This window comes from Callospermophilus lateralis, chromosome 11, assembly GCF_048772815.1.
Source record: "Callospermophilus lateralis isolate mCalLat2 chromosome 11, mCalLat2.hap1, whole genome shotgun sequence".
Classification (NCBI taxonomy): Eukaryota; Metazoa; Chordata; class Mammalia; order Rodentia; family Sciuridae; genus Callospermophilus; species Callospermophilus lateralis.
Genome location: NC_135315.1, coordinates 52,451,263 through 52,476,499, shown reverse-complemented (window position 1 = coordinate 52,476,499; position 25,237 = coordinate 52,451,263). Strand labels below are relative to the sequence as shown.

General features: G+C 44.5%; 1 protein-coding gene and 1 non-coding gene across 2 annotated transcripts in view; both read right to left on the bottom strand.

The window, feature by feature from the left end:
- Positions 1 to 25,237, bottom strand: part of Ntn1 (netrin 1) — a 174,631-nt gene that overhangs the window by 134,219 nt on the left and 15,175 nt on the right. The gene's annotated exons all lie outside the window — the stretch shown is intronic.
- Positions 21,114 to 21,186, bottom strand: Trnaa-agc (transfer RNA alanine (anticodon AGC)). Its single transcript has one exon. It is a non-coding gene; the product is annotated as a tRNA-Ala (tRNA).

Below are 25,237 nucleotides of genomic sequence, written 5' to 3'. Positions count from 1 at the left end.
CCTCTCAACCCCTAAAATTTAGTGAGTCTGGGAAAATCTGATGCAAGGGAAGACACACACCCATGACCTACAGCTGAAGTTAGTCCCTCGCTTGTGAGCGCCAAGATTTCCACGCCAGCCTATTCTGGTAAGAAAGCTGCCCTCAAACGTGTGCCCTGATCCCATGAACTCTTGGGGTGGGAGGCGATGGAGAACTCTCTCTCCTCCCCTCCAGGGACTTGATTGGAGTTGACTTTCTTCTCCAGTGGTTCATTATCAGGTTCGTCTGATTCCCACCTCCCACTCCCCCCAGGTCCCAGCACTCAGGAGACAGGTGTCTGGGACCCAGGTGGAAGATGAGAGTCCTCAGAGCCACTGTTGGCAAAACCCGGCCCCCATGCCTAGCTGCCTCTGCCTCGCGGGTCCTCCATGGTACAGAGCAGCTGCCAGCCTGCTTTCAATATCCGCTCGTCCCTGGCTGGCCGACCAGCCAGACGCACCACACACGCACGCGCACACACACACACACACACACACACAGCCCCTTTTCTCTTTGAAGAAGAAAAGTGATTTAATTTCATGAGACTTTGGGGTAATCATGTTATGATCTTCAACATTAACCAGAACCAACTCCCTGCTACAGGAGGGTGGGGAAGGAAAGGGGAAGGAAAAAGTAAACAGTCCCATTCGGGATTGCCAGAAAAGAGAGGAAAAAGAAAATCACAACAGCTGCTTCGCCGGTTCCCTTGATGAAGACCGGCCTCTGCCAGAGACTGGGCGTCTGTGCCAAGGTTGCTGGAAACAAGGAAGTTGGGCTTGGCAGGGCCTCCGTTCCTACAGGTTAATCAGCTCAGTTCTGGGGGGGGGGGCAGATATTGGTTTTCATCCTTTACCTACCTTCTCTCCTAGTCTCACCCCACCCCCCACCTCCCACTCACTTCCCAAGGCACAGCCTGGACCTGAGGCTACCTGCTGTCCTCAGCCAGAGCCCCTCGGCCTCCCTGCCTCCTCTCCAAGGAAGCAGAGCTACTTTAAAGACCAGGTCAAGTGGCTTCTTTTGATTTTCCTGAAGAGCTTTGCCTCTACATCCCGGGGCCCACTTCTCAAAGTCTTTCAGACCACAAAATGAGGCTGGGAATGGAGGCCAGGTTGAAAGAAGGCAAGAATAAGTTAAGGGGTAGATGGCATGGAGTGGAGTGGGGGGTGCTTAAAAAAAAAGAAGAAGAAGAAGAAGAAAAGAGGGCTGGGGTTGTGGCTCCGGGGCAGAGCGCTTGCCTAGCATGGGTGAGGCCCTGGGTTTGAGTCTCAGCACCGCCTATCAATAAATAAAATAAAGGTCCATGGACAACTAAAAAAAAATATATTTAAAAAGGAAAGAAAGAAAAGAGAATAATTCAGGACCACAAAACCCAGAATAGTGCATCTAAGGGTTAGCTGCAGCCAGAGAGGAATTCTCACGAACAATGGTCCTTCTTGGCAGACAGTCCAAGGGTGTGGTGTGCGATTGAAAAAACAGCAAATAACCCAGGCTCCAGGGCCACCAGGGAGGGGGCTGGTATGAAGCTGGAAAGCCACAGTGAGGGACTTCATGGGGACCCCCAGGAAATGATGGGTCGCACCAGGAAGGTGATCCCCTTGGGGCTCCAACTGAGAAGCATCTTGACAGGGGACAGCGGTGGCAAGGACAGAGCTCTCTTTCTAGCTCCCTTCCCCTCCCATCTCTCAGGCCCGCCTGTCGGCTCAGACCTCCTGAGGGCCTAGGTGGCCTCTCTTGCACCCCTCTGCTGGAATGCTGATGCCCAACTTGCGCTGGGAGGTAACACCAAGGCTGGGTGCCACTGTGCCACATAATACCCCATCCCACCCCTCTCCCCACCCCCAGACCCCAGGTCAGATCCGGGATCCATTCAGTTTTCAAGCTGAGACTCCAGAGTTATCTTAGGAATTCTGGAAGAAAACCCCCTGGATATGACTTTGGAATCATATGTTTACAGACTCAGTCCCTCTCTAGGGTGTAGGGAAAGCACTGCACAAGTGTCACAGGCCACTGCATGACATTGCTTCCCGCTCATCCTGAGCCAAGGGTACTGGCTGAAGGGCTGGTGGGTCGGTCTCCCACTGCTGAGCAGGCAGATAAGTACATTCGGTCCCTGTGACCGTATAGTGTGCACCAGGGTCGGGTCTGGGCCAAATCCTTTGGCCTCTATGAGGCATGACGGCCGGGGACTTTAGAAACTATAATTCGTTTTAATATAATGTTTTTCTTTGCAAACACGTTTTTCTGGGTGGTTCCCCCCCCCCCTTTAAACTTCATATTTAAAAATTTAATTTAAGATAAAGGTCAAACAGTGTTGAACGGAGAGATTACAGAGTCTAATTACTGAGAATGTGAAGAAATATCATTATATTAGAAAAGTGATCAAAACAGGCTTAGAGGAAGCCTTGGACCGTGTCAGGAGCTTAATATGGCAGTTCCAGAGGTTGCCTCTGGATGCTTGGCGAAATACTAAAGAAATTCACTCTGGTCCAGGGGATCAGTGTTCAGTCCACCTGTGTCACGTCGAAAATAGATCTGGGTCCCCAGAGAGAAGGGGCTCCCTCACAGCAGCTGACGGAGGTAAAAGGGAATTGGGCTCTTCAGGGCTCGGGCTTTTGTGGTTTGTGGCTATTCTCTCAATACGGAAAATTCCAAGAGGCTGGAGGAAGTGAGGTCTGTGGGTGTGGGGACAACCTGGGCCCCAGGAAGGTTCCGTTGGGAAGCAAATGTAGATGGGTGGTTCCCCAGGACAGGAACAGTTGGAAGCAGAGTACCTACCCCAGGAGTCTTGGGAAGATCAAATAGGGGGTCCAGCCCCCAACAGAATGAGGGCTTTACAACATAAAGCAGATGTTTCTTCAGGGTAAAGCACCAGGGCCTGAGGATGTGGCTCAGTGGTGAAGCACTTGCTGGACAGACAGGAGGCCTTGGGTTCAATCCCCAGCACCACAAGCTTCCAAGGTCAGTGAAGCACAAGCACCAAGCACCTCAGATCAGTGATAACAGCACAGGTTAGAAATTGGGAGATGGGGGATTCTAATTCTCTCTTTCCATGGCCCTTTGCTTTTCCAAAGTTTCAGGGGGTTGGATTCAAAAACGCCATGATTGCCCTGTGTCTACTTCCCTGTGTCTCTGTGACCTCTCTAAATATTGAAGTGAGTTTAGACCAAAAAAAAGTAAAATAATTCCTGTCCTGGAGAGGGGACAAGCACAGAGGAGATTTTCCAAGTCGTCCTTACTGGCAGCTAAAGTGAAATCCACCCCGAAGGCTCATGGCTACTATTTACCGTGAACCAAATGCTGGTCCAAGCGTTTGAACTCGTTCAACTGCCATCTTACAAAGGGGCACAATAGGATGATGATGATGATAATAATAATAATAACCCTCCGCAGACGGACGGACGGAGAAACTGAGCCATGGAGTGGCAGAGACCTGGGGCCCAGAGTCCCAGGGTCAAGATGTGAGAGGTCTGGGGTTTGAATCCAGATACTGTGGCACAAAGCCAGCCACTGAACCCAGTAGACTTCAGAGCCACCTAAGAAGGGCTCACAGGACACCCGGTGTGCTCCAGCCATTGAAGCCCTTGGCCATGTGCCAGGGGAAGTTTCTAGACCAGCTCACCCTTTTCTCCCAAAAGGACAAATCAGGGCCACCCATAGGAGATGAAAACTGCAAACATTTTGTTCACGTGGGGCCCACCTCACTAGTCTTCTGCGGGAGCAAATGGAACCCCCTGGCAACATTTCTTGGATTCTTCACATTCTTACATCAGGCTGCTCCTGCCTTTTGGTCCTTTGGTACCCCAAATCCTAGTTAGGGGTAAGAAGCTGGGTCCCTGAGTTGCAGAGGTGAAGAACATGAGAAGTTTGAAGGGAGGGTGTTGCTCAGAAGACTCTAACTCCTCTTGAAAAGGAAATGACCTCATTGTCTCCATTATTTTGTTTTTAACACAGTGAAAGTGATTAATCCATAGTCAAACCAAAATAGCTTATACGCAGAGGCTACTGAGGGTTTTCTAATTATGAAATAGGAAAGGGGAAAAAAAAAAGTGTTCTCGTTCTTCTGCTTTGGAATAACAAAAAGCCAATAAAGTGGAAATTAAATTGATCATTAAAGAAGACCAAAAAGAAATGTCCCCAAAACTTAATTTCCACTCACTTTTTTTTTTTTAAATTCCCATAACTATAAACTAGTTGAAGAGACCTTTCAAATGTTTTAGTAGGAAAATTCCTGGGAGGGGAAGTGAGATTTTGGTGTCTAAGAGGTTCCAATTTAACAGTTGAGAAAAATGTTTTCGCAGCCCCCGCCCCCCCCTCCGGCCCCAGGGGATTGTGAAACTCATCCACACAGTGCTCCCAGGGCAGAGCAGTCACACTTGCTGGAAGAAACCAAGCTGAGAAGCCAGAGGCAAGCTTATTCCTGTAGCCATGGAGGCCTGGTTGCACATCCAGAGTCCAAGACACAGCCAGGGAGAGGGCGAGGGGTCAGTCTGCACCACTGCCATGTGGTTTGGAAACCAGCCACTCCCCTCCCATGTCTTAGATGCCCCTCTGGAAATCTGAGGGTGACATGCTGTTCTCTCCCCAGGGTCTAAAATGAGACAAGGCCTATAAACACAGAACATAACCTGATCTCGACTCACAACACAGAGCTACTGCCCCAACCTCGTCAATCCCTTTGGAGCCCGGCCATTTATTCATTCATCCAGTCAATAAACATTTATGAAGTGTCTCTAAAGAGTCAGACATCCTGGGAGGCACTGAGGCACTGTGCTGGGAGACAGGACCTTGACTCTGGGAGGCAGGAGCAGACGTATGCACTCAACACCAGGTGACATGCAATGACGTGGCACCTGTTCCCAAACCTAGACTCCTTACCCCATCTCACCTGCTGAGGGGCTGAAAAGACACTGGGCACTGTGGCACCTGCCTGTAACCCCAGCGACTCAGGAGGCTGAGGCAGGAAGACCACAAGTTCGAGGCCCATCTCAGCAACTTAGTGAGGTCCTGTCCCAAAATAAAAAATAAAAAGGGATGGGCATGTAACTCAGTGGTCAAGTACCCCTGGATTCAAATCCCTAGTACCAAAGAAAAGGGGGGGAAAAAAGATGGAGGTGCTTGGGAAAACTCCAGACCGAAGTCAGAGGTATTTATGCAGCACAGACATAAAGGGACATTGGAGGCTGCTGACGTGGACAGGAGAATGGGTGGTTGGGGGCAGATCAAGGGCCTAGAATTTCAGGATAAGGAGCCTGGACTTGATTCTGTAAGAGACAGGGATGGAGAGTCGGAGTAATGAAGGCAGGCAGCTATACCAGATGCACGAGGAGTGTGTGAATGAACGCATCCAGAGTGTATTTAAATGCGGGGGACCTTATTCACTGGCAAAGGTATTTAGCATCGTGAAAACCATTATGCTTTGGTAACAGGAGGACCAAAGAAGCAAAATCCCAAAACCATTCAGTATCTTCCAGAACACACCTGCTTTCTTCATACTCAGCTTCCAAGTCTACCAAATCAAAGTCACCGAAATTCAGAGTCATTATCACGTGCACGTCCCTACGGACAGCGCCACTTCCGCAATGCTTACATGATCTATAAGTTCCCTTCTGCCATTCTGCACATCTGCTACTGGAATTCCTGTCTGACCCACAAAGAAGGCAACCCATTCAAGGAGGGTGTGGCTCAGCAGTAGAGCACTTGTCTGGCCTGTGGGAGGCCCTGGGTTTAAAAGGAAAAAAGAAAGGAAGGAAGGAAAGAAAGCAGAAACCAATGCAAGCCTATGAGGTCTTCATCCTAGTCGTGATTTTCCTCATTAGATAATAATATACTATTGCATTTTACCTGTTTTAATGTCTTCTTAATAATCCACTTTGGAGTGCCCATTCTTCTGCAGCATTCCCCTACAGTGAATATATTATGCATATGTTTTACACCTTTCTCCACACACACACATGAGTACCTATAACTCAGCTACCGGTGAATATTCTAGCAGAAAAGCTAGGATTGGCAAAATGAGGTGACTGTGCATTTTATGGTCAACTCAGTTCATTTGTAATTTTGGTTAAAAATTATACATTGAAATTATAAATAATAAGAATTTGTACAAATAAGGCTTTTCTGGTTTTATCTTGGAACTGGCCAGTAAACAGAAAAGGAATTAAATTTCCCACCTTTCCCCCTTACACTTGAGCACATCCACAAATTGACAGGTCAAAGAGCCCAGCCCAGGCGTTCCCCCAACCTGGGCAGAGTGTGACTGCACTCCCTTCCTGGACCAGGTTCCCAGCTGCAGCAATCACAAAAGTAGCCTCTGGTGTCTGCCCTGGAGGTGCTTACAGTCCAGTAGCATGAGACAATGAGTGAAGGAACAGATCAGGTAATCAAGGTAATTTCCAACTGTGAAATCAAAAGAGAACAGCAACAAGGGTATGTGGGGGCAGGGAAGGCTCAAATGTCCAAATAAGGCACTTGAGCCAAAACCTGAGGAACAAAGAAGAACCAGACAAAAGGAAACGGAAGAAAGGCAGTTTGGCGCTCAGCCGGTGCACAACAGGAGAGGAGAGTGGCCACGGTATGGGCTGGACGCGAAGAAAGGCAGGCTGGGGTCAGATTGGCGGTGCAATAAAACCACTCAGGGTGTAAAGGATGAAGACCTTTACACCCTGAGTGGTTTTAGAAGACCACACCGCTTCAGAAGACCACACTGCTGTCATTTGGAAATGGACCAAATTGGAGTGCAAGAGACTGGTTTGGGGGGGCCCTCCACAGTCAACCAAGAGGCAGTTTTGCAATAGTGGCAGTTTGAAAGATGACATCAAACAGACTGAGCAGGAGATGGTACTGATCAGACTCACACTCAGGGATGAGCTGACTGGGGGGGGGGGGGGGGGGAGGAATGAAAAGAAGAGGTTAAAGAGGTTAAAGATGACTCTCCTAGGAATTTTTTGGGGCTGAGCACCCATTAGAGGTACCCACTGGACATGGAAGTGGAGGAGAGAAAGGGGGAGGGGCAGGGACTGAAGTTCACGTAGAGACCTGGACCAGGGTGGATGGGTGGATTGGCACATGCACACGTATATGCACACAAGGGCTTATATGCAAACAGCCCTAGCCAACCACTATAACCAGCAAAGGAAACAGCACTTTTGCTCAACACACTCACGCTGGCCCCTACTGACTGTTCAGTTTCCATATGCCCCCCTCTCAAGACATCACAATCCTGGGAAAGCCCAGTCTTCCAATCAGTTACAACCGCCCACTAACCTTAACAATCAGATTCAAACTGAGGATTAGGATGCTCTGTATTTCTTAATGACGGGGCAGGGGGGCGAATCATACTGAAAAATCCATTCGAGGAAAGCGATCAAGATGAATTTTCTTCATTCCCATAAGCAGTTGGCTGTGACCAAGGCTCCTCCCCAGAGGTGGGCATCAGCCCATGGCTACAAGACAGTCTTTCTTCCACACATCATCAGCACTAACTAACCTTTCCTAGCTGGACGTGAGATTAAATCTGCCTCTGCCCTTAGACCATGGAGAACTACCATTTGTGCTTACTGTGGCAAAAATATAACAAAGCTTGAAAATACAATAAAGATAATACTCACAGGAGACAATAAAAGATGGATGAAAAAGGAGTCTTTCTCTCAAAAAAAAAAAAATAAAAAGCAGGGGGGAGGTTCTTGATAGTCTCCTCTCTAAGGCAGAATTTCTCAGTGGAAAATGGGAAAAATAGTTCAAGATGTGCTTTCAGATTTTAGATAAGTCTATAACAAATTCTAAAAACGTTTGCCATAACCTGGCATTTTTTTTTTTTTTTAACATAAGGATGAATGCTGTTAGATCTCTACGATGAACTGACGTCGTCACACCTACAGATACTCTGGATGTCAGATCGCCCCATCACAGGATACGTGAAATGTAATCCCTGAACATAATTTTATGTGCTATTTTTCTGAGCTTTCCCTTGAAAAGCCGGGTGACTTCTTGGGTAGCAGCAATTTACCTTTCACACTTGGTAATAATCAAGGTGCCTGATTGCCCTGAATAACATTCTGGGCTGTCAGAATATTTCAAGGCTGCGAATTAGCATTTCAAAACCTTTTGAAACCAGGGTAGGAGGGCTTTTTCCCTTAGCTGAAGGTTCGCAGGGCTGGCTGTGAAGAAGCACACCTGCAAAAAGCTGTATTTCTGGATCTGAATATTGGAAAGGGGTCTCAAAAAAAAAAAAAAAAACACATCAAGAAGGTTGAGAAACATTTCGGTTCCATAATCAAACCGCCTGAAATTTCCGGGAAGGGTCTGAGTTCAGACCTTCTGTTCCCTGTCCCTATAATTCATTAAAGCATCCCGGAAATCCCAACTCTCAGGCAACAGAAACAACATTTTTCTACATTGCTTATCCAGCCCAAGCAAGAGCATAAGAATCTTTGTTAGGCCAAGGCCTCTACTTTGGAGTCGGGACAACTTCATTCCAAGAAAGTGTGGGGTCACTGAAATACAACAATGACCTTCAAGCGTTGAGGGTAGCAGTCTGAGCATGTGGGGAAAAAAAAATCTACTGAGATACAAGATTGATTGAAGAATAAAACTGCCAGATTTGATGGGTCATAGCCCTATCCCATGCCACCCTGGGCACCATAACATCAGACTTGTCCCCTACTAAAAAGTAGAACCCCCAATGCCCATCAGTGGTTCTCCAAGTGTGGTCCCCAGCAGCTTAATCACCACCTGGGAATTTGTTAGACACGCAAAGTCTGGGGCCCCACCAGGGTCTGTGAATCTCCAGAGAAGGGACCAGCAATCTGTGCCTCTCTGATGCAGGCCAAAATGTGAAAACCACTTGCACAGACATATCCCTGATGCCCCAGCCTGCTTGCCATATTGCCCACACCACTTCTGCTCCATGGCTCACTGGAAGCCCACGTTCTAGGCACCACTGTCTCTGACTAGATGGCCCCTTCAAAAGCCAGTTTTATCCTTCCCCTTTGGGCCACCATGGCTCATTCCATTCACATGACTAGAATCAGATACCTGTCTCACCCCTTTCTTCTACTATCACTCAAATCCCCCCGCCTTTTTTTTTTTTTTTTTGGAGAGGTACCTGAGACTAAGACCTCTTCTACCTCTTTCACCTAGCTTCTTCTACTTCCTCGGGAACTGAGTGCCCACCATACACTTAAGTATTTTATGCAGGCCCTGATCCTCAGAAATATCCAGTTAGACAGATTTTTTTTTTTGGCCCATTTTATGGATAATCCACAATGTTAACCCTTAGGACTTGGCTAGCAGGGTATGTGGTACAACATCTGCAATCCCAGCTACTCAGGAAGATTGCAAATTCAAGGCCAGTCTGGGCAACTCGGAGAGACCCTGTCTCAAAATCAAAAAATAAATAAATAAAAAGCTGGGTGTGTAGCTCAATGGTAAAATACCCCAAGGTTCAATCAGCAGTACAAAAAAAAAAAAAAGACTTGGCTATTTGGGGTCAACTAGGGCCCTAACAGATCCCCACATACTTCTGTATTCTGCATGCAATATAAAACAATAACTGATGCTCATTCAGATGACCTGAGTCATTAAGAAAAAGCTGGGTTATGTCTGGGCTGCTCTGTTGGGGTGTGGCTCATTAGAAGAGCACTTGCCTAGCTTGTGAAGCCCTGGGTTCCATCCCCAGCACTGCACAAAACAAATCCCACTTCAAGGAACCCAGGTGTCATTTTTCTGGAAAATGCCCTGATGTGGAACCTCTCAGACTGATCATGAGGCTGATCGCGATGAGGCTTCACTGTGGGTCAACAGTACCACCTCTCCGCCTCACAGTTTAGTGGAGATGTTTTATAAACAATGCCTGGCAGACGAATTATAAAAACAAGGAAGAAACAGCCGTCAAAGCAGGTTACAGAATGGAAAATACCCGAGAGACCAATGAAAACAGGGAGCCGAAGGTGCATTCACCAGAGAGAGGAGGAGGTGCAAGGGCCACACAGGGCCCCAGGAAGGCAGATCCCCAGAGAGAACAAAATGCAAATGTACAGCAAGAGCCCCAAGTGATCATTAGGAAACAGTCTCAGGGGTCATAGAATCTGTGTGCAATCAGTCACATGGAAAACTGAGAACCAAGTGATGAAATTATTTCAGCTAACGCACTCTCACCGCCTATTGTTTATACAGTAAATTCAGCGAGGTCAAGAATTAGGTTGTATAACTTGTCCCCAGGGAGGCTTAGGGGTCCTTCAGCCACGTTGCGGGGAGGGGGGAGAATAGGGGGAAGGAAGGGCCGGAGGGGGAAGGAGGGTTGGAGGAGGAGGAAAAAGATGATATACTCCAATTGTCCTCCTTCAACAACACTGTCTTTAGCCAGAGCAGTTCACACTCAACTTTTACCTGATTTCCTCACTGAGTTGGCAGAAAGAATCCTGAGGCTGAATAGCATCGGAAAAACAGGTGGGGCAAGATGACAGCCAGTGTAACATCACAGAGAGGGTCTTTGCTTAACTGATGAGAGAATGGGGCTCCCAGCAAGCACAGAAGGCAAGCTCTTAATTCTCTGGTCTCTCCAGGTCTCTTGGTCCTTGTACCAGAACAGCCCCTGAACCTATCATTTTCCTCCTGCCAAAGCCACTCACTCCCTCTGCTGTCAACCCAAACCAAAGCAACCCTCTCCCTGGTCTCCAGCAATAGCGGGTCAATGCTCTGTCCACCCTCTATACTACTCACCTGCCCGGGGCACACCTGTCTGTTGCCACCCGTGGCCCAAAGGGTCAAAGTTGTCCTCATGGGTCTTGAAGAAAGTCTCAGGGCACTATGATTCCACTCCCACCCATTAATAACCCTGTAGCAGTCTATTTTGGTTTACTAGAATAAAACACCTGAGACAAGCTAACGTCTTTTAAAGAAAAGAGATTGATTTAGCTTACCGTTATAGAAGTTCAAAGTCCAGACTCAGTTGGCCTCACTGTTTTGGCCTCTGGTAAAGCCTGGTATGATGACATTACACATGGCAGGGACATATGCAGGAGAAATCACATCTCAAAACGGGAAGTCAGAGAGAGAGAGGTTGGGGTCTCACAGTTCCTTCCAAGGACATGCCCTAAAAATGACCTAAGAATTTCCTGTTAGGCCCCGCCTCTTAAAGGCCCACTTCCCAACACTGCCACACTGAAGACCAACCTCCCTATACAGGAACTTTGGGGGGGGACACACTGAAGCCATATCTAAACCACAGCAAATCCTCTGAACTCCAGCAAGGACGGGGGCTTCCATGTCTCCCCATATACCAGTGACCTGATCATTTCATTTCTCCCTGGTCCCTTCACTGAAACTAGTAAAACCCCAAATGAAGATGGTGTATCCAAGTCACATTCCGAGGCGCCACCAAGTACACCTAAGCCACTCCCTACCAGTCTGCAGGGGGTGTTTTGCAGACCAGGGGGATGTTTGCTACAAACAGTTGCTGGGTTGTGAACATTCCCTAAGGAAAGGAAGAGAGTTGCTTGTGACCTCCGACCTTTCAGGACCCTCCCTTTCACTTTCGGCAAGGGCTCTTTCCGTGGGTGCTTAATAACTGCTCTTAAGGCAGGCTCTGGGCCTCTTGCCTTTGCCACATCCCACAGGGTGGGATCCCTACTTCTTGACTCTGAACAGAGCAAGCTGGGTCAGGTGCTCATACACTGCACGCAGGGACCACAGGTATGCTCCTGATGAGCTGGGCTCCTGGGCCCACTCATTCTGAGCAATGCCCCACACCCCAGAGTGCCCCTCCTCAGCCCCAAATGCCCTGGGCCATCATCAGCACCCACACACTCCACCCCAGGCTGGCAAAACCAGTGTTTGGCTCAGGGCCATTTGCATGGAAGCAGACCTGCCGGGGATCTCGAAATCAGGTCATCCAGCCCAGGGCACTTCTCTGCTGCTCCTCTGCCCCATTATCCACCAGCAACCAGACAGTCCGCCGCCCTCCCTGGAACCTTCCAAGGGCTTCCCAGAGGTCTCAGAATCACATCTCAACTCCTCCCAGTGTCCACAAGATGGCGGCCCTCCTGCCTTCCTCTCCTCTCCCTCCTCCCCCACCCCACTGGCCTTTGTTCCTCAAACAGGGCAAGCTCCTTCCTGCCTTAGACTTCCACACTTTTCCTCCTGCCCTGGACTGGTCTTATCTCCAAATCTCTGCAGGACGGGCTCTTTCTCTCTTAGGTCTCAGCTCCGCAATGCTTTTGTCAGAAAGGCCACCTCGGGTGGGTGCTTTGTCTAAGGCCCCCCCCCTCCACTCACTCCCTGATATTAGTGCCCATGGTTACGTCTGTAACGTCTGTCCCCTCCACCGATCATCAGCGTCAGGAGAATGGAGACCCCGCCTGTCCATTGTGGTGTCTGCCACCCTGAGAACTCTGCCTGTGAACAGTGGCGTCCGGTCACAGTCGTTTGAGTCGGTGAATGAATGAGTGAACGAATGAATCGGTGCATGAATCAAGGCAGCAAAACCGATCAGGTGGGTCCCACCCAGTGGTCCTCAGATCAACTGGGTGCCCCGGGCCCAGAGGAGCTGAGACCCAGCAGATTCCAGTCCAGCCTCTCCTGAGGCGCCCTGGTAGCCACTAAACCAAGCAAGATGCTGCCAAGCCGGCATGTGCACTCAATTCCTCTTTTTCATAACACAGATAAAACTTTTACACTGTCCATTTAAACCACCATTGTTTGGCCCTCCTCTAAGGAAACTTCAAAACTAAAATTCCTTTCTCCCCTCATTTCGCCGCTTTGTTGAGACAGAAATGCTCCATTTAGCATTCCTAAAGAGCCATTAGCATCCCAAAGCTCTTGTTGTGCTTGCTCGGCTGGAGGCTTGTGTTCCTGATGGACGGCGGCTCGGGCAGAGATGCACTAGCTGAAACGCAGCCCCTCAGTGCCCCTGCCACTTGGCATCATCTCCCTCCTCGCTCGCCAAACCCCGAGCTGCCCCCTCATTTCGGATATTTAGCGTGTATTCTCTTTCTCTGACTCTTGTTCTGCAAAATTTCTCTTCTCTTTCTGCCTCCCAGGGGCACCTTCTGATAAATGCGGCATTGCGGGGTGGGGTGTGTGTGGGGGGGTGTGTCTTTTTCATTCCAATGAAAGACCCTCCTCCAAAAAGGCAAATGAACATCCCCATTATGGATTAAACCTGTGATAGGGGGTTAAAGCCTTTCTTCCTGCCCCTCTTTCTTTCCCTCTCTTCGTTCCTCAAAGCCAAAACCATTTCCCCCAACCAGGCAGGCTGGACACACCTGGGCAGGTGGAAGGCTACAGTGAGGGATCTTGTGGCACCATGCTTTGAACAGGTACAGGCACCAGTGATTCCTCCAGCAGGTAACACTTCAGCTAGTCAGGGATTCACCCTGCGCGACCGATTCATCGTTCTAGGTAACTGCCTTGCTGCTGAAATTAGACTACAAATCAGACCAAAAAAAAAAAAAAAAAAATTCTAGAAATGGCAACCCAGACATTAGCTAGCTTCTTTCTCTCGGAGGGAATCATGTTCACTGTCTGCTCTTTAGCCTGAATTCTCCATTTTTATGACAGCCTCACATTCTCCACCTAGGGCCTGAAAGATGAAAAGTCAGGCACCCGATGGGGAATTCAGCCAAGCAAACACGAGACCACCCAGACTCTGGGAGAGCCATCTCAGAGCTCCAGTAGAGCTTGCCCTGAATGAGGAGCACCCACTGCCTGGGACTGTGAGGCCTTCGTGGCAAGATGCCTCACCTTTGTGAACCCTCTGTTAAGAGAGACAAGACACTCCCCCTTTTCACCCATGAATCCACCAGCGCCATGAACCATTTGCTGGCTCTTTGTACAACTGATCATTTCATCTGAGTTAACAGATCTCTTTCATTTCTGGCGAGTGCTCTCTAGATAGGCTACCTAGGGGCAAGACCTTGAAGCTCTCTCTCTCTCTCTCTTTTTTAATACTTTGCAGTGATGTATTTTTTATCCACTGTGTATTAAACACCTGCAATGCACCAGCATATCCTCCTCCTTCCTGAAGACACAAACACAACAGCCAGGCTCTGTTCCTGGGGGGATTCGAGTTTGCTGAGGGTGGGACAGGTACTCAGGAGAGAAAGCTTTTCAGATGTTCTACAGCTAATGCCCACAGAGAACCTGGGTTACACAGGACTTTTGCTGCTAGACTTACTTGTGTCTTGGAGAAGCGAGAAGACGAGGTGACTTTCATAACCAGTTAATGGGTAATAAAGTGACCATTAATCCAGGCTTTTGCAAACAGCACTCCCAAATACCCTCACACCACAGCAGCAGGAAGGACCATTTCATTCCAATATCTACCGTGTTTTGGAAGAAATAGGACTGGTGTGGGAGGAGAGCTTAAGACAACGGTCAACAAGCTTTTTCTGTAACAGGCCAGATAATAAGTACTTTTAGGCTCTGCAGGCCACACGGTCTCTGTTACAACTACTCAACTGTGCTCTGGCCCAGAACCCAACCATAAGACAAGACATCAGCAAATGGGTGTGGCTGTGGTCCAATAAGAACGAATTTATTTTTTTTAAATGGGCAATAGACAGAATATGGCCCCAGGGCCTATGGTTTCATCCTCACTCAGTCCAGCATTAAGGAATCATCAATTTCTGGTTCTTCACTAATTTAAGGAGTTAAATTGATAATCTACTTAGCTGGGTAACGATAGCAAACTCAGTTAAGTCATATATTTCCTGAAACCAATGCTCGTCCAAAGGTACCCACCGAGGGCCTTCTCTGTGCCAGAGCTGCGAGGGGTACACAGCTGTGATAAGGAATGCAGTCCCTCTGTCCAGGGCTCATGCGTCAGTCATGGCTGAGGCAGGATTTTGTCTCGACACATACAGGGTATCAGATTCCAAATCATGGAGTCCCGTCCATGAGCCACACAGAGCTCTGTCTCTGCCTGAAGCATTGTACTGTAGGGTAAGAGCACACTGGTTCATAGAGCCATTTCCAGACTGATAGACATTGTTGTTCAGTCTCATACCCACAGACACACACAAGTGTATTTATCCCAGATATACCGGTGAGAGATATATCTATTACCAATAGACTGAAGCCTTTCTGTGCACATGTGAGTTTCTTTTAAGAGGGTGGTAAGAGGTGGGATTGGGACTGTCCAGTCATTTAAAAGACACTTGGTCATGCTAAGAGTCCATGATTATGCCTTTGATCTGGTTCACGTTCTTAGAAATGCATACCTTTGGTCATATGGGCGACCCAAGGGACAGAACATGGAGGGAGCTATGTAAAAACACGGGCTGTAACACTACTTGATGCTGAGAGCCATAGCCAAGTAGGAATGACGCATGGCAATTTCCTTGTCAGCCTACCCAATGTTGCTTAGAGGGAGGACTCTCCATTGTGGAAATGGGCTTGCCTTGGACCCAGGTCATTTGCATTGACATTGCATGAATGTTTGAGAGTTTTGATTTGAAAGGTGACCTTGCTCAGGGATTAGGGCGGATCCAGGTTTAGGGTGGATCCGGGTTTAGGGTGGATCCTGCTGGGAATAGGGCGGTTCCAGGTTTAGGGTGGATCCTGCTGGGAATAGGGCGTATCCTGCTGTCTCAGGCACCCGCTCCTTGAGTTCCTGTTGAGTTCTCCCGGGATTCAGAGAGTATTTGGTATGCAGAGTCCGGTGGAGTGTGTGGATTTTCCCAGAACGTGCGTGTAGAGTGCCAGTGACAGTTGGAGAATAAAGAGTTGCTGTTTGAATCTACAAGGTGTGTGGTAGCTCGGTTATTTTGTTCCCAGCCAGACTGCGGCATTTGGTGGCCCGTACGGGGAATGTCTGAAACTTAGAGGTAAGTGAAATTAATCGCCCCTGAGGGAAGGCAAGAGAATGGGTGACCATTTCAAAAAACAATGTGTTCTTGTTTTGATTTGTTTTGTTTTTATTTCAAGTTGCCTGTTCCTAGAACTTTCTCAGGCAAACTGGGGAAAATGGTTGACTCAAGGTTTGAAGTTGTTCGCCTCCGAGGAAGAGAAATTGTTAGAGGAAGGAGGCACCCCAGTAAGACCAAGAACAGTTAGGACATATGTTGATACAATACAAAAATGTAGCCCATGGCTTTTTAAAGACCAGTTATTAAGTATACCAATGGGACCATCATGGTATCCTGTAGAAGGATTTTTCTTCAACAAGAAAGAGATGGCTAGTTCTGTTTACTACATTTGTCTAAGATCTTGGTTTTTACAGGCATCTGATTAATTTACAAAGCTAAAGTGTTAAAATATCAACCACTAAATATAAAATCAAGTACTCTTACTTATTAAGTTACAACTTGACACCACCTCTTCTGCTTTATTTTACAATTACACAACTAAGAGCATCAGGGACTAAGGAGATATGGGTCAAAGGGTACAAAGTCACCTGTCCTTGAGATAGCATGAATAAATTATGGAGATCTATTGTACAGGACAGTCAAGGTAACTAATGATATGAAGAGAAGATGTTACCTGTTCCCATCACACACACACACACACACACACACACACACACGTGCACAAATAACTATGTGAGGCAATGGATATGCTAATTAGCTTAACTGTGGTAATCGTTTCACAATATATTGGTATATCAAAATATACTGCGTATTTTAAATACATATAATTTTTATTAGCCAATTATACTTCAGCTGTCCGCCGGATATATGCCCTGGGTGCACTGGCTGGTTTACCTCTAATGAATAGGACCCAGGGTCAGTCACAGAGAAGTCTCTTGGCATTCCTGGAGTGGGGGCAGGAGAGCTTCCCGGGACGATCTAGCCCGTCTGCGAGCTCTGAGGAGCTGGATTTCTGAACTCAAATGCCAAGCCAGGCCTGGCACTGGCCAGGTTGAGAATTTCCTTTGTGTCTGAAAACTCTTTTTGTTTGAAGCTGGTGTAACTCGAAGCAGCCTGCCAAGCAGAGCCGGTGAGAAAGTTCCTAGTCCAGGCTGCTTTCCCGGGGCCCCCACAGTGCTCTCTGCCCTTGCCAGGGCCACTTCCCCATCTCATCCCCTTGGTCAAAATTCCCCCCCCCCTCCCGTGAGCCACCTTTTCTCAGCTACCAGGCCAGGGTGCTGAGGTGGCTCCGTGCCAGGCTGAAACAACCCAGAAATGAGGATTTATATTCCCTCACTCCAAGGTCAGAAGGGGACCGAGTTAAACCACACAGAAAATCCCCTCTGAGTGCATGAGCCACTGGAGAGGCCTGGGATTTATTTCCTGAGCACCTGGTAGCACAAGCACTATGATTAATAAAAATTCTCTTTCATAGCTTCAATTATCCCTAGGACATAGACTTATAGATTATCCCCACTTCACAGATGAGGAAACTGAGGCTGAGATGTTCCAGATCTAGCTGGTCCAGGATGGAGCTGGGAGTGTAGGTGAGGCTTACCTAATTCTAAAACTTGAGTTGTTTTTTTTTTTTTTTTGTTCCACGATACCCATAGTTTCAAACTGAGACTCATGATCCTTGAGGACGGTGATTTAAAAAAAAAAAAAAAAAAAAAAAAACTCTCAATTTGAAATAATTTTAGATTTAACAAAATCCCACAAGATGGTACAAAGAAGTTGTGTGCCCTTCACTCATTCCCCAAAAAATTAATTATCTGCTACGTTCATCCCATAATGATGAAAACCAGGAAATCGAACATTATTATCTTATCTACAAACCTTATTCTACTTTCATCAACTGTTCGCCTAAAGACCTTTGCTGGTCGGAATGGATCCAGTCCCGACTCTTACATGGCGTGTAGGTCTCCTTGGTCTTCTTTAGTCTGGGACAGTCTCTCAGCCTCTCAGATTTCGATGACCTTGATGTTCTTCAAGAGTACTGGCCATTTTTTTTCCTAGAATGTCCCTCTTTGGGGATCATCTGATTTTCTTCATTATTCAATTCAAGTTATGCATTTTAGCAAGAATCCCACAGAATCCTTCTTGGGGCAGCCTGTCAGACAGCCCAGGAAGTCAGACTGTCCATCCTGTGACAGATAATGCTGAATGCTGTCTCTGATCCCATGGTTGAGGAGACATCTGCCAGGTTTCTTCACTATGAGATTACTTTTTCCTTTTGTACCTGTGGGAAGATGCCCTGACTAGTTCTATGTAAATATCCCATTTTTCATCATGTTTTATCCCTCTCTTTAGAAGATCTGGCAAGTCTTGTCTGCAACCATTGGTTATTTTTGACAAATGGAGATTTTCTATTTTCATGATTCTCTCTATATTTGTTCTTGGAATTCTACTGGAAGGAACAGTGGACTGTGATTCTTAAAATTCTGGTGTGTGTTTGTTTCACCAAAAGCTTTCCCCCAAATAGCAGATTTCTAGGTCCTCCACCCAGAGATCTGACTTCATTAAGTCAGGAGAAGGCTAAGCACTTGTTAGGCAAGTGTTTTACCCAGTGGTAGAGCTACAGTGGGCTACATCTCCAGCGTGTTTTTTTTTTTTTAATATTATTGAAATATAATTCACACACCATTCAACTCACCCATTTAAATTGTACAATTCTGTGTCTGTTAGCAAATTCATAAAGTTGTGCATCACCATCTAATTCTAGAACATTTTCATCACCCCGTAGAAGAGAACCATATCCATTAGCAGTCACTCCCCATTTATTTACTCTTTGCTTCTCCGTCTCTGTCTACCATTAAACTGCTTTCAGGCTCTATAGATGTGCCTATTCTGGACACTTCACAGGAATTAAATTGTATGTGATTATTATGATTGTGACAAGCTTCTTAGCATCATGTTTTCAAGGAATATGCATGTCTTAGTATGTCTGAGTACTCCGTTCCTTTCTATAGCTAGATAATATTTTATTATATGGTTATACTATATTTTATTTATTTGTTCATCAGCTGATGGACATTTGGATGGTATTTGCTTTTTGGCTCTTACGAATAATGCTGCTATAAACATCTGCAGACAGGTATACACCCAGTTCTGGGATTGTTGGGTCATATCATAGGTATGTTTAACCTTTTGTGGAATTACTTTCTAACATGGCTGCAATGTTTTATATTCCCACCAGCAGTGCAGGAAAGTGTCAATTTCTCCACATCCTCACCAATACTCATTCTTACCTGTCCTTTTTAATGATAACCATCCTAGAGGGTGTGAAGAGTCATCTTGTTGTAGGGGTTTTTTGGTTTTGGTACCAGGGATTGAACCCAGGGGAGCTTAATCAATGAGCAACACCTCCAGCCCTTTTTTATATTTTTATTTTGAGACAGAGTCTCACTGGAGTTGCTTAGGGCCTCGCTAAATTGCTGAGGTTGGCTTTGAACTCACGCTTCTCCTGCCTCTGCCTCCTGAGCTGCTGGGGATTACAGGCACCCACCAATAACCCAGCCTCACTGTGATTTTGATTTGCATTTCCCTGATTGCTAATAATGCTAAACATCTTTTCATGTGCTCATGGGCCATTGTTCGTCTTCCTTAGAGAAATATCTATTCAAGTCCTTTGCCAGTTTTTAAATTGGGTTGTTGTTCGGTTCTAAGATTTGTTTATATATTCTTCAGATATTCCACATACTTAACCAGATACGATTTGCAAATATTTTCTACCATTCTGTGGGTCATCTTTTCATTTTCTTGATATTGACCTTTGGAGCACAAGTTTAAAATTTTTTATAAACATTTATAAAACATTTTACAGTGTTTTCTTTTTCCTTGGTTTGCACTTGGGATTTTGATAGCAATGCTCTATGAACAACTCCAAGAGAATTTTTCCAATGGCTTGATAAATATATCATGGAGGATATGTTGTTAAAATTGGTTGCCATGAAGTTGTTAGTAGTAATACTTCTTTGTGTGTGTGTGTGTTGGGGGATGCTGGAGATTGAACCCAGTTCCTTGCGCGTGCTAAGCAAGTGCTCTCCCACTGAGTTACATCCCTAATGGTTTATTTTCCAGCCTTTACCAGATCTCTAATTCCTCATGTTGTTTGTGCCGCCTCCTTTTATTTCCTGACCAATCTTTCCAGATATTTGTTTTTATTAGTGTTTCCGAACAACCCACTTTTGGCTTTGGTGGATCCTCTCTGTTGAATATTTGTTTTCTAGTTCATTGACTTCTGCTCTTATTTTTATCTCTTCTCCCTCCCCGACCTCATCCCTTTTTTTTTTTTTTTTCTGGCTTATTCTGTTGATATAAAAAAAAAAATTCTTAAATTAGATACTTAGCTCATTAATTTTCAGCTTTTGTCATGCTTCTGGTATTCTATAAAACACACTCCCCTCTTTCGTATCTTTGTCTTTCGGCCATGAATTCATCGCCCCTTGGCAAAGGGATGAGGAGAAACAGTGGAGTGGGTAGCCTGCCTGTTCCTGTAGGAAAAGGCTAAGAAAACACTTCCAGAGGGCTGAGAGCGGGGGGGGGGGGGGGGGGGGGGGGGGGGGGGGGGGGATGTTCCAAAGCCAAACCACGCCATTTGGGGTCATATTTCATTATGGGAGGGGGGCACCCAGTGACAGTGAATCCTTGTGGCCTCACCATCTTGTCCTTGCAGACTGAATTCTATTTCAGCAAATCTCCTTTGCCAGGCCAAAAGGCAAGGAGGCAGATGCTCATATAAAGACTGGATGAGCCAAAGCAATAAACTCAGCCCCAGCTGTCAGGCCAAACTGCTACAGCTTCAGGCTAGGAATCATCTTGCCCTTTCCTTTGCTTCTAATCCATATTGCCCGTTAGTTAATTCTAGCCCTGGACCCACTTAATGGTGAACTCCATTATCACCATCGTAGAAGGTGAGGGCTGGAAGGGACAGAGAGATCTTTTGTCCAACAGCTTCTCTGCACCAAGGAGACCGGAGCCCAGGTCACACATACTCCATTCCAGTTGATGCCACAGTTCATGTTTTATGGTGTCAGTAGAAAATAACCAGCTTTGGACAAGAAATCTAGAGCATGTGCTTAGCCAACGTGAGGCCCTGGGTTCAATCCCCAGCACCAAAAAAAAAAAAACAAAAAAACAGGTTTATGAATAATGCATCCTGCTTGGAATTACACTTTTCAGATACAATTTTTTAAAATATTTATTTTTTAGTTGTAGCTGGACACAATGCCTTTATTTTATTTACTTTTATGTGGTGCTGGGGATTGAACCCAGGGCCTCATGCATGCTAGGCAAGCGCTCTACCACTGAGCCACAACTCCAGCCCATCAGATACAATTTTTGTATCCTCAGCTTCCACTTTGCATTCATTTGCCTTATATGCCTCTACACAGCTTACACAGCTCTTCGTTTTAAGGGTTATAAATGATTCGGTCACTTAATTTGTCAAAGACTGACAGTCATACATTAAAGTCTTCTATTTAATATGTTTGTGCCCCCGTCCAGCAAAAAGAAAGCCAAAAATATAGGGTGCCTGAAGAAAAATATCACAATAAGACTGATTTAATAAATATATTGAAGTTTGTGCACTAAAAATAGTTCTTTTTCAGTTACCATGGAACACTGATGGAGGTGATCATATATATATATATATAAGATTTTTCTAAAAAAACAAAACAAACACAAACCAAACCAAAAAACTGTACTACCTGTACTACCAACTGTGATAAACTAACATTAGACATTAATTCCTAAACAATATGTGGTTTAGGACCTAACCCCTGGAAATGAAAATCCAATTCATAAATAACTTGCAGAACACTGACTGAGAACAGACAGATCCTGTTGGAATTACATCTCTGGACTTTATCGCTGTGTGACTTCAGACAAGTTAAATGTCTTAACTACTCAATCATCTGTACAATGGGAATAACAGTACTCATTCAGAGTTGTAAAGCTTTTTTAACATAAGACAGTATATCCAAAATTCTTAGCACTGGGTCTAGCACACAGTGGGTGTTCAATAAATATAATCAAGTGTTATTGCCATTGGTTCCAAAAATTTCAAGAAAGCAACTAAGCCTAAGCAGAGAGTGAGAATAAATGTTCACCACTAGAAATTAGAAAGATGATATAGGCACATATGGAAATTTTTAATATATTTGTAGTGATTACCATATATAGCTCTATGCTTAAAAAAATGAAAATCTGGGAAAAGATTACTTTCTTGGATAATAAATTACCATATTTGACTCAAAAAAATGGTTGAAAATTCCTGAACAAACATATAAGCATGGAATAAATTGAAATGGTTATCAAATAACTAATTCAAAAAATGGAAGGGCCCAGATGGGCTAATTCTAGCAAACCTACAAGGACCAGCTATTTCTCATGCTACTTAAACTATTCCAGAGCACAGGCCAGAATGGAAACTCCCCACTTCATTTTACAAAGTTAGAATTTATACAAAGGACAATGTAAGGACAGGAAAGAGTGTGCATATATGAATATATAACAGCGAATCCCACTGGTATATAATTAAAATGCACCAATAAAAAATTGTGAAAAAAATAAAGAAGGAAAAATTCAGGCAAATCTCATTTTTGAACATCGATATAAAAATCACAGGTGTGGTGATGCATACCTACAATCCCAGGAGCTTGGGAGGCTCAGGCAGGAGGATTAGGAGTTCAAAGCCAGCCTCAGCAAAAGAGAGGCACTAAACAACTCAGTGAGACCCTGTCTCTGAAAAAAAAAGTACAAAACAGAGCTACGGATGAGGCTCAGTGGTTGAGTGACCTTGAGTTCAATCCCTGCTAACAAAACAAAACAAACAAAAAAACTAGAAAAGAATGATATATCACCAAATGGACTTTATTCCAAGAATTTTGGAAAGCTGAAATGGTAGTAGAGTTCACTTCACCAACCCCATGAAAAGAATTTTAAAAGAGCAATCACAAAACCACAATAAGACTTCACTTCACTTCACATCCACCAGAATGGCTGCAATCAGAAAAATACGTATTAAATGTTGATGAGAATATAGGGAAACTGAATGTTGGTGGTGGAAATATAAAATGGTACAGCTCTTGGGAAACTATTTTGAGTTTCTCAAAAAGTTAAACACAGAGTTACCATATAACCCAGCCAGTCTACTCCTAGGTGATCTACCCAAGAGAAATAAAAACATGCCCACACAAAAACATGTACATCAAAGTTCACAATGGCATTATTCATAGTAAACTATTTAAATACTTGGAAAGTGAAAACAACTCAAATATCCATCAGCGGATGAATGTATAAATAAATTTGGTTTGTTCATACATTGGAATAGTATTCAGGCATAAAAAGAAATGAAGCACTAACAATGCTACTATAAGAATGAACCATGAAAACATGATGCCAATTGAAAGAAATCAATCCCCAAAGCCATATATTATATGATACTATTCATATTAAATACCCAGAAGAGGCAAATCTATAGAGAATGAAAGTAGATTGGTTGCCATAGCTGGGTTGGGAGATAGAAAGTGACTGCTAAAAGATATAAAGAAAAGACAAAAATCTGGTGGTGATGATGATGATAATTTTGTGTGGTACTGGGGACTGAACTCAGGGGCATTCTACCACTGAACTACATTCTCAGCCAATTTTAATATTTTATTTTGAAATCAGGTCTCACTATAGGTGCCCAAATTGGCCTCAAACTTACAATCCTCCTGCCTCAGCCTCCCAAACTACTGGTAGTAGACTTCACTTCACCAACCCCAGGAAAAGAATTTTAAAAGAGCAAACTTCCCAGTGTATAGGAAGTAGAAGCCACTCTGTTGATGAAAGGACAAAAGTCTACAAACATTCTCACTCCAATCAGGATCAAGAAAAGGGTACACTTACCATTATTATGGACCATTACTTTGAAGGTCTAGCCAATGCAGTAAGACAAGAAAAATAAACAAAAGATACAAGAACTGAAAAAGAAGAACTAAAATATTCATGACCTGTGGATTACAGTGGAAGTCCAAATGAACAGAATTAACTGAGACACTATGAGAACTAATTTAAAGAGTTCAATGAAGTTACAGGTTGCAACATATATAAAAATCTCAGGGGTGAGGGTGTGCAGCTCAGTGACCAAGTGGCTTGCCTAGCATGTAAAAGACCCTTGTCCTAGAGTTCAGCAAAAAAATAAAAAATAAAATAAAAACCCAGAGTTTTCCTACACATCAGCAATACTTGAGAAGTAAAACAGGAAGGGAAAATATCTCTTTCATAATAGAAATCAAAGTTATAAATACAAAGAAGGAAACTTTTTGAAAAATTTTGCGATTCCTATATGAAGAAATTTACAAACTCTACTGAGGGCAGAAATACAAATAAGTACAGACATTCTATGCTTGTTGGTTTCTAGACTTCAAATTGCAGATACATGGAATGATTAATATTAAAGTGATTTGAATGACTAATATTAAATTGGAATGATTAATATTAAAATGATTGGCCATATCAAATGCTCATAGGAACTGCAACTAGAGAAACTAGAACCCTCATACACTGCTAGTATAAATATACAGTGGTACAGAAAAGTATGACAATTTCTTAAAAACTTAAATGTATCAACTGCATCATCTAGACATTCTATTTATCCAAGAGAAACGAAAGCATATGTCCATTCAAAGACCTATACAGGCATATTAATGGCTGCTTTACCTGTAATAGTCAAACTGGAAACAACTTAAATGTCTATTAGTAGGTAAATGGATAAATTGTGGTATATCCATGCAACGTATTATCAGTGCACATACATTGTAGATGAGTGAATAACCAAAATAATCATGCAGGGTGAAAGAAACCAGATAAAAAACAACAGTATATATGATTCTTTGTATACACAACTCTAGAAAAGTCATACTAATATATAATAACAGAGAGCACAATGTTGGAAAAGGGTAGGAGGGATTACCAAGAAAAATTAAGAAACATTTTGGGTTGAAAGTTATGTTCATCTTGATTGTGGTGATGGTTTCATAGGTAAATACTTACATTAAACTTGCCAAATTATGTTTTTTTATAAATATGTTTGCTTTGTTTAATTATCTCTCAATAAATCTATTTTAAAATTCATCTGGAAGAATCAGAGAGAGATACAGAGTGTGATTTTTGAAGCTATTTAAATAATTGGATCATTACACACAACAGTCAGTTGATACAGTCACAATTTAAAAATTGTAAGTTATCAACCGGTACCAAATTCACTTTAACCCATCAAATTACCAATGATACTTGTAGTGAATCTCGACAAACTCTCTATTGTGGATAAATGAACAACAAATAAGCAACCAAGAATGGCAATGAAAATATCTGAAAAAGAACTAGT